Source organism: Haliotis rufescens, unplaced genomic scaffold (genome assembly GCF_023055435.1).
Source record: "Haliotis rufescens isolate VD_foot unplaced genomic scaffold, xgHalRufe1.0.p SCAF_3, whole genome shotgun sequence".
NCBI classification, from domain to species: Eukaryota; Metazoa; Mollusca; class Gastropoda; order Lepetellida; family Haliotidae; genus Haliotis; species Haliotis rufescens.
This window is the reverse complement of record NW_025964001.1, coordinates 20,603,462-20,618,976: the sequence shown is the minus strand read 5'-3', so window position 1 is coordinate 20,618,976 and position 15,515 is coordinate 20,603,462. Positions and strand designations below refer to the sequence as shown.

The following is a 15,515-nucleotide window of genomic DNA, read 5'->3' as shown; positions in this document are numbered from 1 at the left end:
TATGTATAAATTTCACCTGTCACATATAACAAATTACAAATTTTGGATACACATTGAAATTGCTTTAAAACCATTATTATATTTTTAACTTTTTGTTTAGATCTTGCCCCAAGCTGTCATTGGCTTATGACCTATGAATTGTCTGAAAATATGAATTTGTTTATCAATTTTTCTGGTTCTCAAACCTTAAATATCTTGTTTAGATTATCTAGATGATCTATATCTGGTTTTAATCCATCAGTACTTAATAAAGTATTCACCTGGAATCCTGTGTCAGACCAAATTTAGACATCTTTGTTTTTTCAGCTAAGTCAGAATTGTTTCCATGGAAAAGGAAAAAGGATAAAAAATACATCCATTGTTTTTGAATAAGTGAAGTGACAAATGCTTCTAATTTTACATATTATCTCATGACCTTGACCTCTTGCCTTCTCACCACATATCTAAAAAGACTTCCCCAGGCCCATGTAGAAGAAGCCCATGGAAGATATTCCTTAGTGCCAATATACATTCTGCACCTTTCAAGAGAAGGAAATGCCTCAGGCTTTAGGCAATTCTGACAGAAACGTTAATGCAGTCATACTTCATAGCGCTACCCTAAACAGTTTCATAATAAAAATATATGCACATTGACATAAGTGTGTCAAAAATCTTGTTCCAACAAATCCTTCCCTATTCTAGGGTATGCAACTACGATAGCTATGTTATGGTATAGTAGTTTAACATTACACGCTCTAGTAGTTCCTTGGCCATCTCCGTTATCATAAGCAGTATATTAGAAGCCTAATTCATCGCGGCAATCAGGCTGGTTCTCTGTATGACAGTCCCATGTCCCCTGAGGCAAATCTTGTGAAGTTCAGGCTTTCGGAGCCTGGGAAAATTTTAGCAAAATTCAATTTTTAACTGGGAGAAATCATATTCTGACAAGGATTAATCGCCAGTCAAGATTGATGTGTCAATTTCAGGTATGAAAATTACCTGACTAAAATTCATTACTGCCTGCTTCCAGCCCTACTATAAGCTTGTGGTAATTACAGATATTTTCTTTGCCACTCTTTTTTGGTGGTGACATTGTTTTTCTGCCCTAAGAGTTATACATACACAATATGTGTGTATCAGTAATGAATTCAAAGTACACAAATCTACTTCACCCATAAACCTTTACCCCCACAAATCCTTACTGTTTATATACATGTCATGTCTTCCCCTTCTTCCCACATGCTGTCCTTTTTCTTTCATGCCTTTCCTCCTCCCTTACCTTTCTTCCCTCATGCCTTTTACCAATTAGCCTTCTACTTCCTTTATGCCTTCCCTCCTCCCTTCCCCTTCTCCCACCATGCCTTCTCCTTCCTTTATGCCTTCCCTCCTCCCTTCCCCTTCTCCCACCATGCCTTCTACTTCCTTTATGCCTTCCCTCCTCCCTTCTCCCACCATGCCTTCTCCTTCCTTCATGCCTTCCCTCCTCCCTTCCCCTTCTCCCATCATGCCTTTCCCTTCTTCTTCAACCCTCCTCCCTTCCCTTCTAACTTCCCTTTCTACCCTCTTTCAAACCCAATGCCTTCGCTTCAAGCCCTCGTACTCATCTTCCTGTACCCTCTCACTCCGTTTCACTTGAATACCCCTACCCCCCATCAGTCGCTCTACTGTTCACCTACATCCTCCACCTCCCACTTACCCCTATTGTCATGGACAGGATATATAAACCAGTCCCTTTAGAATTTGCAACATTAGGCCGCAGAATATAAATTTCTCATTTTTCATAACTTTGTATTTCTGAAAGTGGGTTAGATGTTCTTCTAATAGTTTGGTGGGCCAATTGGTGTTAGGTGTCATATAGCTATAGACACATATGGTACCTAGTATGAAAATTCATGATGAGAAAATTAAAGCTAAAAGAAAAAGCAGGGGTGTGTGGTGTGTGGGGTGTGGGGTGTGATTTTGGGTGTGATGTATTCTGGGTGTGTTTGGGTGTATTCTGGGTGTGTTTGGGTGTATTCAGGGTGTGTTCATGTGTATTCAGCGTGTGTTTTGGTGTATTCAGGGTATATTCAGGTGTATTCGGGGGGTGTTTGGGTGTATTCAGGGTGTGGTCAGGTATATTCTGGGTGTGTTTGGGTGTATTCAAGGTGTGTTCATGTCTATTCAGGGTGTGTTTGGGTGTATTCAGGGTGTGTATGGGTGTATTCAGGGTGTATTTGGGTGTATTCAGGGTGTGTATGGGTGTATTCAGGGTGTGTTCAGGTGTATCCAGGGCGTGCATGGATAGGGGGAAGAGATGGGCCTGTAGCGACACGAGGGTAGATCATTATTGTTGAGTAAGATCAAGGTGTACAGAAGGGATTCAGGAGAATTACATCTAGAAGTATGACAAACAATGGACAATGTGGGAGTGCAGAGGGAGGGAGGGTGAGGATTCAACAGTCATAATGACATGAAGGTAAGAGCTTGTCGGGTGAAAAATGACACTCTTCAGGCAGATCACGTCTACAATTGTTATCTGATTGGTTGATCAAGTAATTCGTATATCAATATTTGTGCTAACAACTTTCCCACGGTCTGCCACACGAGCAGCTATTTTTGGTCTCTGAGTTATGAGGTAGAGTCCAACGGCAGGTCAAACACTAACATCTCATTGCCTTGAAAAAAATTGGTAATCTGATATACTGTCTGCTAAGACATGTAAATACCTATCAGCCAATTTTGGATAGTGGAGGAATTAGCAGGCTAGAAAATCATTTAAGGATAATCTGTACATTATGCAATGGAGAACGACTGGATACATGACAGCCTCTGCTTGAGGCACATGGAGTTTGCCTAGGGCTGTTTTCTACAACCGACCTCTCTGTGTTATGTTGAATGAACTGATTTCAGGTGAGATAATATCATCTACCTTTTTTACAGTCTACAACAGGTGAGGTGAACAATATGTTTCATTGCTCTTAAATAATAATCCATATCACTGATAGGTGTGAAAATACTTCCAATTTACGCTTGATGTATCAGAGGGATTAGCCTCAACTGACCTGTTGAACTGACAACGGTCTTTGTTAGGTGAATAGTGGCACGTTTGAGGTCAAAGCATAGCATTAGAACTCAACATGCTGAACAAAACTGTACAGAATACTGAGTTTGTGTACAAATGACTTTTACAATTATTTCTCACATTATAGAAAAGCTTAATTTTGTAAATAATAATTACAACAACAATAACAATCAAACATAGTTTGTTAATAGATTTGCATGTTTATTGAGTCAGCACTTTCCTTTACTTTGTGCATTAACTGGTCGGTATAACCTTGATCTCATGAATATTACCCACATGGCATAATATCCTCTTACAAAATCTCAGGACTTTTAAACATGGTCCCCCAGATTTTCTTTCACATGGTAAAAGAGTATAAACTAAATCGCATTCTCCTGGTGTTCAGTAATGCATAAAACCACCAACAATATGTGTAAATTGATCTTGAAAATGGGCAATTATTAAAATAATAGGCAATTTTCTAAGGACAACCACTTATTAGGAGCGCATAAATTCATGACAATTTCTCCATTATTATTAATATTTTCTTTTCAGTGTATGATTATGTATGGTTCATTTCCTAAGATAATTATTTTCTGTCAATACCAAGTTATCCAACCAAAATATAATTGATAATTATTCAATATTTAATGATGTTTTCCAAATAACTTTATATGGACACAAAATAAGATTGCTGATGAACTGCATGATGGTATTTAAACAAGTGTGGAACAGCACTGATGATATCAACCACTAGTTTGTATGGCCAAGAACTGATCATTTGGGGGACATCATGTCATAACAGTTACAGAGTTAACTACGGTTATAACCAACTCAAAGGGACCACTAATTTTAGTTCGTAATAATTGTAGTTCTTTATAAGCATTTATACAGCATATATACAGCAAGTAGCTGGGACTAAAAAATAAGTTTGTTATATCGATCAGTTCGTAATATGTGTGTTTGTTATAAACGTGGTTTACTGTATTTGTTGGTTGGTTGGTTGGTTGGTTGGTTTCTTGTTAAACGCCGCACTCAGCAATATTCCAGCTATATGACGGCGGTCTGTGAATAATCGAGTCTGGACCAGACCTTTCAGTGATTAATATCATGAGCATCGATCCACGCATTTGGGATCGATGACATGCATCAACCAAGTCAGCGAGCCTGATCACCCGATCCAGTCAGTCGCCTCTTAAGACAAGCAGAGTCGCCTTTTACGGCAAGCATGGGTTGCTGAAGACCTATTCTACCCAAGATCTTCACGGGTGTTTACTGTATGGTTACTGCTGCATTAAATAACATTGAATCACTGTCAAATTACACTGCATTGATTTAACACAACATGGGGCATAATTACTTGGAATAACAACACTATTTGCATGACTGGGAGGTATTCTAGCAGAATGAACTTGAGACAACATATCCTAAATACTCAAATTGTCTCTCAAAATGAAAAATCATTTGATATTGTCAAAAATAATATAATTGACAGACAAAACCTTTGGGACAGGCAGACATGTAAATATGGAAATAAGTGAATAAAAATAATAAATTATAATCAATTTTTTAGAAGAAATACTGTATGGATTTTCCCAGGGCTATCCAGATGACAAATGACATGTAATGGTTACCAAGCATACTGCTGATTAACAGGGTAATAATCAATGCATTGTTTTATCACCCCACTCCCCACGGCCAGTGCCTGCTGCAGTCATAAACTCATGACCTTCATGATCAACATGGCAATTACTAAAAAATATCAACAATTTGCCATGGGAAAAATAAACACTGAATAACTTTCACAATAAATATCAACTTATCATGATAGCTGTGTCAACAGTGCAAGATTGAGCAATGATATTTGAAGTAATGAACAGATTTTCATGTTACTAGGTAGGACTATATAGGTGTGGACTGATATTTGAAAGCCTGCTACATCATATTCAGATTATGTGCACTATACGTTTGTTATCCAATGCATCATGAATACATTGTTGTAAACAGACAGTGCATTTCCCTGTATAACAACCTTTTACTGCCATAAAATATCATGTTGTACATAAAGTAACAAATACTTCTTGTTTCCCTGTTTACACAATCAATGCATCCTTTGTGTACATATTTCTGTAATGCATATGTAGCACATCAGAAACAACGGCTGTCAGTATTTCGGACATGTTGTCCCATTGTGTGATGCATGTAACACATGTCTGACATTTTAACTCTTAAGAAAATAATATGCATAAAAAAGTATGTCATAAAATTTATTTCATATACCTTGTGGTAAAAATGCATATTGATATTGTTGTGCATATCACTAGTTTCTCAAGACAATAAACACCTGCTTAATTAGAATACCCATGTCTATCAGACTCTAATGAGTTTAAATAATGTCTTCTTTCATGATGTTTGCTCATTTCAAGGTAAGGTATGTCTTCATTTCATATATATTTCCAACATATTTTTTCTTCTGAATTCTGGTAATGGTTGATATAACTTGCTTCTGAACAAAATTTACAAAACAAAAAAATTCAATATAAGAAATTGGAGACGTTCTTCCCATGGCCTAATGACAATGATCATAATAAACATTAATCTATAAAAATTGCTATCGATAAGCTGATGCCATGCACACTAACATCTTATCGAGATATTCTGTTTCATGTAATTATTATTGTTTATTTGTTGTGAAAGGTCAGTTTTTTCTTTTGTCTGAGGACTGAAATTTAACTACATGTATCTTCAACAGAGTTATTTACTTTACTTTTCAGATAGTAAAGTTTAAAATACCTACAAAAGTTCTGATGCCATAAGCAATACTCACTCATGTGTCTTCTAATGAAGCTACCATATACAGTATACAGTAAACTACGTTTGTAAGGAACACGCTCATAACAAACTGACGGACATAACAAACTTTTTCTTTTATCCCTGACATTTGCTTTTTATATGCTGTAAAAATGAACTTCGGTTATAATGAACTAGAATTAGTCCTCCCTTTAAGTTCGTTATCACCTTAGTTTACCGGTACTGTATATAGCTGTTGTTTTTGTTTTCTTTCCTATAATGTCAGTATCAATTAGCTATGCATCTGGAAATGAAAGTTCTTCTGATAATTGGATGTGCTAAATATATATGTCAGTGTTAGAAATCTTGGAATGAAAATCTAAGGATCCTTGACATGAAGCTTAAGTTAAGTCATAACATTTAGGAGGTCCTTATGTTCCAATGCAATAGCAATGAACCTTAAGAACAGGACACCCATTAATATCTAACACTGTTTACACATACATACTTACATACACTTTGCATATCCCCTATGTATATGTACCTATCAAAATAGTATCATGAATCTATATCTAGTCACAATATGGCCATATGTTTCCCTCACACAGAATACCCTGCATTACATTCAGTGGCAATTTCATATCAGGGAGTCCCATTGTTCTGGAAGACGAATCTAGTAAGACAAAAGGCTGATAAAACCTTTCCACAGAAGGTGGATTACATTGTGTCCATTGTTTTCTTGGAACAGAGCATGACCTTGTAGATTTGTATCAACATTATTTATCACAAAATAAATCTGTGGAATAGCATGATAACTCCAATTTATAACTCAAGCGGTTAATTTGGTAGAGCAGGAACAAGTTCTTATTTAAGAAGTAGCATGTACCACAATTTGGAAATACAAAGCTCTTGCGTTGGTGACAAGTAAAACATGGTAGGCTTATTGTTCAGGTTCGTGTGTATGTTACCATGTACGAATAGTTGATTACTCAGCACAAACTAGAGTAACAAAGTATTAAATCTTAACTCACAAACTTACATTAAAGATGTGAATTAAACTAAGACTAACAATGTGAAGTATTTAATTCCTCAGATGAACTGACATTTACTAGTTTAGTGAAGTTGACAAGGAGACAACTAACTTGAGGGTATATAATATGGCAATGCCTTTAATGTAACCTTTGGTAGTCATGTTTCCCTTGCATTCAAAGAATGCATTGATTTTATGACACTTCAATTACTATGAAGATCATTTCAATCCTTGGAGGCCTTTTAGCTGAAGCAAGTGCACATAAATTAAACATCCTTCCAGAATAACTTACTGGAGACCTGTGTAATGTCATTTTGCTGTCCAACATCCAACATTCAAACCCTATCTTACCTCTACAGTTCAAAGGGCGGTGGGGTAGCCTTGTGGTTAAAGTGTTTGCTTGTCATGCCGAAGATGCATGTTCGATTCCCCAAATGGGTACAATGTGTACCATTTTCTGGTGTCCCCTGCCGTGATATTGCTGGAATATTGAGTAAAATGATACTCAGTCTATATGTATATAAATATATATATATATATATATATATATATATATATATATATATATATATATATTACAGTCAACAACATGTCCCAGTCAGCAACATGTCCCAATCAGCAACATGTAACAGTCAGCAATATTTCACAGCAATTTATCACAGTCAGCAACATATCAGTCAAAAATATGTCACAGCCTCAATCAGTAATATATCCAAATCAGCAACATGTCTCAGGCAGCAACATGTCCCAGTTAGCAACATCTCTCAATCAGCAACATGTCCCAGTCAGCAACATGTTCCAGTCAGCAAAAAGTATATCCCAATGAGCAATATATCCGAAACAGCAATATGTCCCAATCAGCAATGTGTCCCAGTCAGCAACATTTCCAATTCAGCAACATCTCCAAATCAGCAACATGCCTTAATCAGCAAAAGGTGCCAGTCAGCAACATGGTCCAGTCAGCAACATGTCCCAGTCAGCAATATGTCCCAGTCAGCAATATGTCCCAATAAGCAACATGTCCCAGTCAGCAGCATGTCCCAGTCAGCAATATATCCCAATCAGCAACATATCTTAATCAGCAACAAGTGTCAGTCAGCAACATGTCCCAGTCAGCAATATGTCTCAATCAGCAATATATCCCAGTCAACAATATGTCCAAGTCAGTAATATATAACAGTCTGAAATATTTCATAACAGGCTATAAGTAACCCAATCTGGGTCATACAAACCATATTTCAATAGCATGAGTAAAATTCCATACCCTAGGGATGCAAAGACACTCAATCAGCCAGGTGACAGAGTTAACCACCCTATTCGCCTTCCAGTTGCCTCTTACGGAGCTTGGTACCCAGAATCCTCACATGGCCAGGGACCATTAACTGACATTGTCTTAAGTTTAGTCAGAGCATATTAAGTTACTGAAGCTCAGGTACCCTAGTGGTTAAAGTGTTCGCTCGTCACGCCGAAGACCCGGGGTAGATTACAATGTGTGAAGCCCATTTCTGGTGTCCTCTGATATTGCTGAAATATTCCTAAAAGCGGTGTAAAACCATACTCACTCACTATGTCAGTTCATGATATTTTACTGTTCACATTAAAGATAAAAATAGATAGGGTTGTGGTTAACATAAGAGGTGTATAGTATTTTATTCTGATACAGAGTCCAAAATGGACACGTACATTACTATAGAGTTGGCATATAGTTCTGTAGCCTTGGTGTCTTGTGTGTGTAATTTTCTGACCCCATTATCAGATCTTCCATGGTGTCTCATCCCCTTGCTACTCAGTAATTATTGTACTGTCGACCCCATATTACATCTCACACAGCCAATGACAGCAACCACTATGTCAAGTCTTCAATCACTTTGGACACTGTTGTCCCTTCCCCGGGTGTAAAAGTTGATTATACCTCCATATCAAAATGATGAGATCTCATTGGTCCACGTGATCTTGATAAAATACTGTGTAACCCGTCTTTTGTGGTAATATATTTCTCAGCGGGGGATTAAATCACTTATACCCCATCACGAGCAATACAGGCTGCACGTGGAATCTGAGAGGTATAATACCCCGCTTCAAAGCAAAAACCCGCATACTTTTTGCGAGTTAATGGAAGTCACGTAACATAGCACAAGTTAACCTCAACTCAATCGAACAGCTGTTTTCTATCTATTTGAATTTGTGTTCATTCTTTTTAAATGTCATATTAAAACATGTCGGTAAGATAAATTTGTTGTAGCAGGATCACTCGGGGTACATGAGGTTTTATGTGTCCCTCGTTAGGCTGTATAAACCCTAATGAAGGATGCATAAAACCCCATGTACCCTGAGTGATCCTGCTACAACTTATCCTGACTCAGGGTATCATGCCTAACACCCAAAGGGGGCTTTGTGCCCTTTTCCCTTATATAACAGTAAGTATTGTGACCTGCATATCATGACTAACACCCAAAGGGGTGCCCCTACCTCTTATATGTATCCTGTCCCCCATATTATACCTAATACCCAAAGGGGGGCAGGTACCCCTACCCCTTGTATAACAGTATGTATCCTGTACCCTATATATATACCTAATACCAACAAGGGGGGCATGTGCCCCTACCTCTTGTATAACAGTATGTATCCTGTCCCCTATATATACCTAATACCCAAAGGGGGGCAGGTACCCCTACCCCTTGTATAACAGTATGTATCCTGTACCCTATATATATACCTAATACCAACAAGGGGGGCATGTGCCCCTACCTCTTGTATAACAGTATGTATCCTGTCCCCTATATATACCTAATACCCAAAAGAGGGCAGGTGCCCCTACCTCTTGTATAACAGTATGTATCCTGTACCCTATATATATATACCTAATACCAACAAGGGGGGCATGTGCCCCTACCTCTTGTATAACAGTATGTATCCTGTCCCCCATATTTTACCTAAGGCCCCAAGGGGACCTGGTGCCCCTCCCCTTCTATAACAGTATGTATTGTTATGTCATACTTTTAACCCCCTAGTCATGGTGACTTCCCCATTCTGTACCACAAACGGTAGCCATGTACTCTCAAAACTGCAAAGTGTTACCGTAAAACGTGACTCTCTGTTCACTTGCATCTATTATTATCATAACACATCAGAATAATTGAAACTCTGCTTAATTTCCACACACAGATGTTACAACTTGATGTGCTAGCAATGAGTCAACCGATACCATATTTAGCAAAGCCAGTAGTTTTCCTATCAAAGAACACCATTAAACTTCCACTTCATGAACCAGCGTTTTTATACCAAATTTCAATAATTAAGCCTAAAACAATTATCCACAGTTAACCAAGGTGTTTCAGCTGGTAACATCCAGGCTAATATAATAGTATTGAATATTCACAAAGGCTTATAATATGAACATTGATTATGGTGTAAGAAGTGGTATCAAGTCTTTGACATTTGATACTGAGTAGAGAACCTGAGATGGTGAGGACATCCAGTAGGTAGGCGGCAGATGCTGCATCAATACAGGCTGCCACCACTTGTACGGGCTGCAGCACACCTAACTGTACACGCAGCATGGCAACAACCGTAAACATCCAAAACATCAGTCCCTCAAAAATATTATCTTACCCAATAAAACCATGTGTAATTTACACTTTTCAATACAACTGTTACAAACGCAGAGCTAATAGTTTATGTGTCCCCGAAGATTTATTACCGGTAATAGGAAGCTGTCACATGTCAGGTTTTTTTGTTTGTTTGTTTGAATGCAATATTCCATATATATGACGGTGGTCTGTATATAATCATGTCCGGACCAGACAATCCAGTGGTTGATATCATGAGTAGCAATCTACACAATTGGGATACGATTACATGCATGAACCAAGTCAGTGAGTCTGACCACCCAATCCTGCCTCTCAGAACAAGCGCGGGTAGCTGAAGACCAGTTCTAACCCAGATCTTCACAGGGTGCCAGTAATCATGAAGGAAGGAGGGAGGGTCATCAATGAACTGGACAAGCATAAAGGAGAGTAACCAAACTAATGGTGAACATATGGAGAGGGTAAACTTTTTATCATCCTTGGTGATCCAGTTTAGTACACCTCAATTAAACTTTCCCCATCCGCATTTACTATAACTTTGTCCCCTTTCAAAAATAAGAATTTATCTTGCTCAAAGTTATATATTGCTTGGCTATTTTAAGCGTCATGCTATTCAAATTAGGCTGAAAAGCTATTGTAGAGAATGGGTCAAGGGTATTATAACAGAATGGAGATAATCTGGATAATCGAGGATGATATTTTTCTACAGTTTTAAGACATGTTTGTCGTACTTTCCTAAACATATGTGCAATCTCCTTATATCCCAAAATAAAACTCTAAAATATTTAAATACAAAAACATAACTTACTTCACCAACAAAATTAACTGCCATCTGGTAATGGATGGGTATCAAGTAGGATGAGATGAGAACTAGAATGCAACCTTATTGCACCTGTCACATAATGTGGGTTGGTTGCATACTAATAAACTAAACAGTGTGACTGTCTCATTCAGTTCGAACATTTTCCACGATGGTATTAACTTTACTGTTATATATTTATAAAATATTGTTATCATTATCGATACCCAAAATAAAATGCACACGTTATTTTTTAAAGGAAAGCTCATAAAAATCTTATCATCAAATAGTACCAACATAAGATAAACATTAGATCAATGAGATTAGATTATGAAATTACAATAAATTATTTTCATTGTAATTCCCCTCTGTCCTAGTTTATCAAACATATCAAATTTCAGGACTATCAGTAAAAAGATGTCAACTTCATCATTGGTTCATCCAACATACTATAGTGAATGAGAAAGCTAAAAAACTATACCTCTTCCTTCGTATTGAACATGATGATTTCTGGAATGGGGTACGATTGACTTTTTTTTACCCAATTAACGCTGTTTTTGCTCTAAATATGTATGTCTGGCAGTCTAGATATAATGATGTAAACAACCAGGAAAAGAGTACAGCATCAATCAATCTAAAGGCATGCTGATTAAACCAGTACAGGAACGTGCAGATCCTGTTACATTGTTTATTTGCAGCGGTAAATATTGAACATTTATACCTGCCAGTTGTTGAGGGTACTTACAGCATCTACAATCTGACTCGCTGGTGAGTAACATCATTCGGTGCTGCTCAAAGACATCTGCATCATAACTAACAACTTCGCGCTCACACACTGTGAAGGAAAGGCTTCATAAAATGAATACCAAGCAACATCATTCTTCAAAAAGATCATTTTGTGGATGTGATATCTGTTTTCGGCTTTGTGGTGGGATTACAAAGAGGTGAAGAAGGTATGTTAAGTTGAATATTACGCTATATGGCTGGTGTATACGAATCAATATCTTCTACTGGATATATGGAATGTATATGTTTTCAGAATGATGCAATGGTTTGCTGCTTAGTGATGCAATATGAGTGTTATTTTTGTTCTTGCATCTAACACCATGACAAACTACATAGACTTAAGTAACTGTGGATTTCAGGACAGTAGGGTAGCCCAGATTTAATTTATTCAATCATCACATTGTTCAGGTTCCACTCTCAACATGGGAACACTTTGTGAAGTCAATTCTTGGTGTCCTGTCGTGCAGGGGTGCCCCAGTCATCTAACATGCTGGAATTAGAGTCGTGTCCCATAGGCATACCAGAAACCTATGACCTTGGGTTCAAATACCCGTTCTCTCTGATTATGTTTCTAGGTTTGCCAGCACCCTTGCTTGTGTGTTTCACCAAGTGGTAAATGTTAAAGAGGTTTTCAGGTTTTCCTCCCAAATGAAGCTGACATGCTGTGATGTTAATGAAATACTATTCAAAGCGGCTTTAAAAACTCACTCACTCACTTGTGTCCCCTAGAATAGCATTCCCGCAACAATCTGTGATAACAGCACTAAAATACATCTCTTCAACTCACTAAAACATCTCATCGTAATTCAGAATGCCCATTTATTTCCAGCACCAGTAAGGATGTACCAGTTTAGAGCCAATTTGACTATCACAACAGCCATGGCAATGAATCTATATACTATACAAAGGAAGTTTTTCATGACTACAGTTAATCTGTCATGGCTAGTGGGTTGTGCAGCACACAGCCTTTACATTGTTTTGATTGGTATATATATTTGAGATATATGTTAATGTCTTGATCACTGAATCGTGATGGACATGAGTGTCTTCATGACTTAACACATTGTTCTATTAGCATTCCTCAATGGATTCAAAAGGCTTCAGTATGTTTGTTACTTTTTTTAAAAAAAGGCTTATATTAACCAATGCATTGTACTTGAATCATATTTCATGATGACAAAACCAGATCCCAACTATTTTAATAAAAACAGCAAAATTTAAGCGATTACTTACATGTATTTTGCCTCTTATGCCGAATGGAATCGAGATTATTCTCTGGCATTGAAGTTTTATATCCTATAGATGGGATATATGCAAAGGTATAACATAAATATATCATTATATTTCTATATCAATCTAACAATTACATTTTTCTGGGGCCCTGATTATCTGTTTATCATTCAAATTACACAATACATATCTCTCCTTTAAAATTCTTAAAGAAAATAAATTCCTGATTTTGATGATTTTATGTGGAGCAGAGCTGACTAGACTTGCTTTTACATAAATATAGATTTGTTATACATTTATTCCACATCCATGGTTCAGGACCATAAAAGTTTCTACAAACCAAAATAACTTCAAAATAAGAACTTCATACATTTGCATTTTCACTCATTCTTTGAGTTTCCTATGACAAATTTCTATTAAAATTGCTTTTGCACATGTAATTTATTGAGAATCTTTGGAAGTTATTCTATTCAAATATTGTAATGTACAAAACATTACAACATTATATTATCCAGATGACTGCACTGGTTTCATTAACTATGACTAGATTTCAAAGAGATTTAAAGCCTGCTGGTTTTGAAGGGGGACTTACTACTTTGAGCCTATCTAAGCTCTATCTACACATGATACCTACTGTTTGAGAGATGCAAGGGATGCTTTTAGCAGGCAGGAAGAAGTCATAATCTGACTCACTGAAGAGCTCGGTGAAGAGTTTATAATATCATTCAGTATCATATTCATATTTCATATAACAACATCAGAGCAGATGGGATACCATGGATATATGTACAAGAGTCATCCTGCGCCATGATTGTGGAATTTATGTTTTTTAGGTATTTGTTTTACCGAAAGCCTAGGCAAGTCTAGATCAAACTAACCAAGTCTAGTTTGCTTGATTAACAGCGGAAGAGGAAAGGTTCTTTTGAAGAAAAAATAAATATTTTAAAGGCATGTTTTCATTGACTAGGGGTAAAGGATACAGTTATTGGCATTTATTTTGAAATAAATGAAACAAGAGTATCAAATAACGCATTTTGAAAATAATTTTTTCGGAAATGAAAATAAACAATATTAAATGAAATTTTGAATAAAATTAATAAAATAGATTTCAAAGGTAAGTCCAGATATATAATGAACTTTTTTTATAATCAGACAGTGTCATTACATGATTAGTTTGCGTACGTCATTACTTCATTGATTGGTACGTCATTACTTCATTGATTGTTGACATGGTATTTCCGGTGTTACGTGCTCACAGTTATGTCTTTGTTGGGGAAAAGATGACCTCCCTTGAAAGCCCTTTATTTCGAGGTATGAAAAACCTATATACAGCGATATACGGTGTATCTCTTTTTTTTCCATCTCAATAAAATCTATGGGGGGGGAATTTGTAAGGTAGGCCGAGCATGTACTGGTGTGTTGGTCATCTACCCCTACAACTCCAACTCGAGTAAATGGATGTTCATCCACAAGACTCATCAATTATTTGGACCCCAAAGGTAGCATTGTAGCGAGAGATCACTGTATATCTGTGAGGAAAACAGTATATTTTGTTGTCACTGAAACAATAATGCTCAAGATGACATAACCAAATAAGAACAAGATATGTCTTTACATGTTATACAATATGATACATATGGAACAATCCCAATAACCAACACATATGAGTCTTTAGAAGTCTCTGCATCAGAGATCTCATTGCTTCAAGACATCAACATGGTCTATTCAAATTCATTTCCTGCTAATATGTATTGGATCAACTTTCTGAAATTTAATAAGACATGTTGCAAAAATGCAAGGTCAGTATGACCCATTTGATAGATACTTTCAGTGAGTGAGTGAGTGAGTGAGGTATGTTTGACGCCTCATTGAATAGTAGTTCAGTTATAGATACAGGTTTCAGACATATACCACTTAGGTGAAACTCAGAGATGGCACTGACAAACCAAGGATCATAATCAGAGTCAATCTGGGATTCAAACCCACTTCGACAGATCCAAGCATAGTTAAGGATACTTTCTATTATTCTGTTTAGTTTTTGAAGGGGTATGTCAAAATATTCCACATTATCAAGTTTTTATACTTATGTCTACAAAAGGTTAAGAACCGGGTTAAGAACCAGATGATTCTTTCATATTACATAGTTAATCGGTCATGGCAGATCAGGACTAACTATGGTAATATGCAAGGATCAGGTTGTCCTTAACTTTGTTTTAGTAGTATACATTTGTATAATGACCATTCCATACAAATTCTCTGACATGTAGAGTT

General features: G+C 36.9%; 1 protein-coding gene across 7 annotated transcripts in view; it reads left to right on the top strand.

Annotated features, from left to right (window-relative positions):
* Window positions 1-15,515, top strand: part of LOC124137071 (delta-like protein D) — a 194,661-nt gene that overhangs the window by 75,613 nt on the left and 103,533 nt on the right. Inside the window, exon 1 of one of the 7 annotated variants that reach the window (XM_046503216.2) lies at window positions 2,419-2,437. The exons of 4 other annotated variants lie outside the window; for them this stretch is intronic. The gene's annotated coding sequence lies outside the window, so the exon portion shown is untranslated. Of the gene's footprint in view, window positions 1-2,418; window positions 2,438-2,608; window positions 2,872-12,052; window positions 12,182-15,515 lie in introns of those variants that run through there. 2 more of the 7 variants (XM_046503214.2, XM_046503215.2) reach the window with 2 other exon arrangements.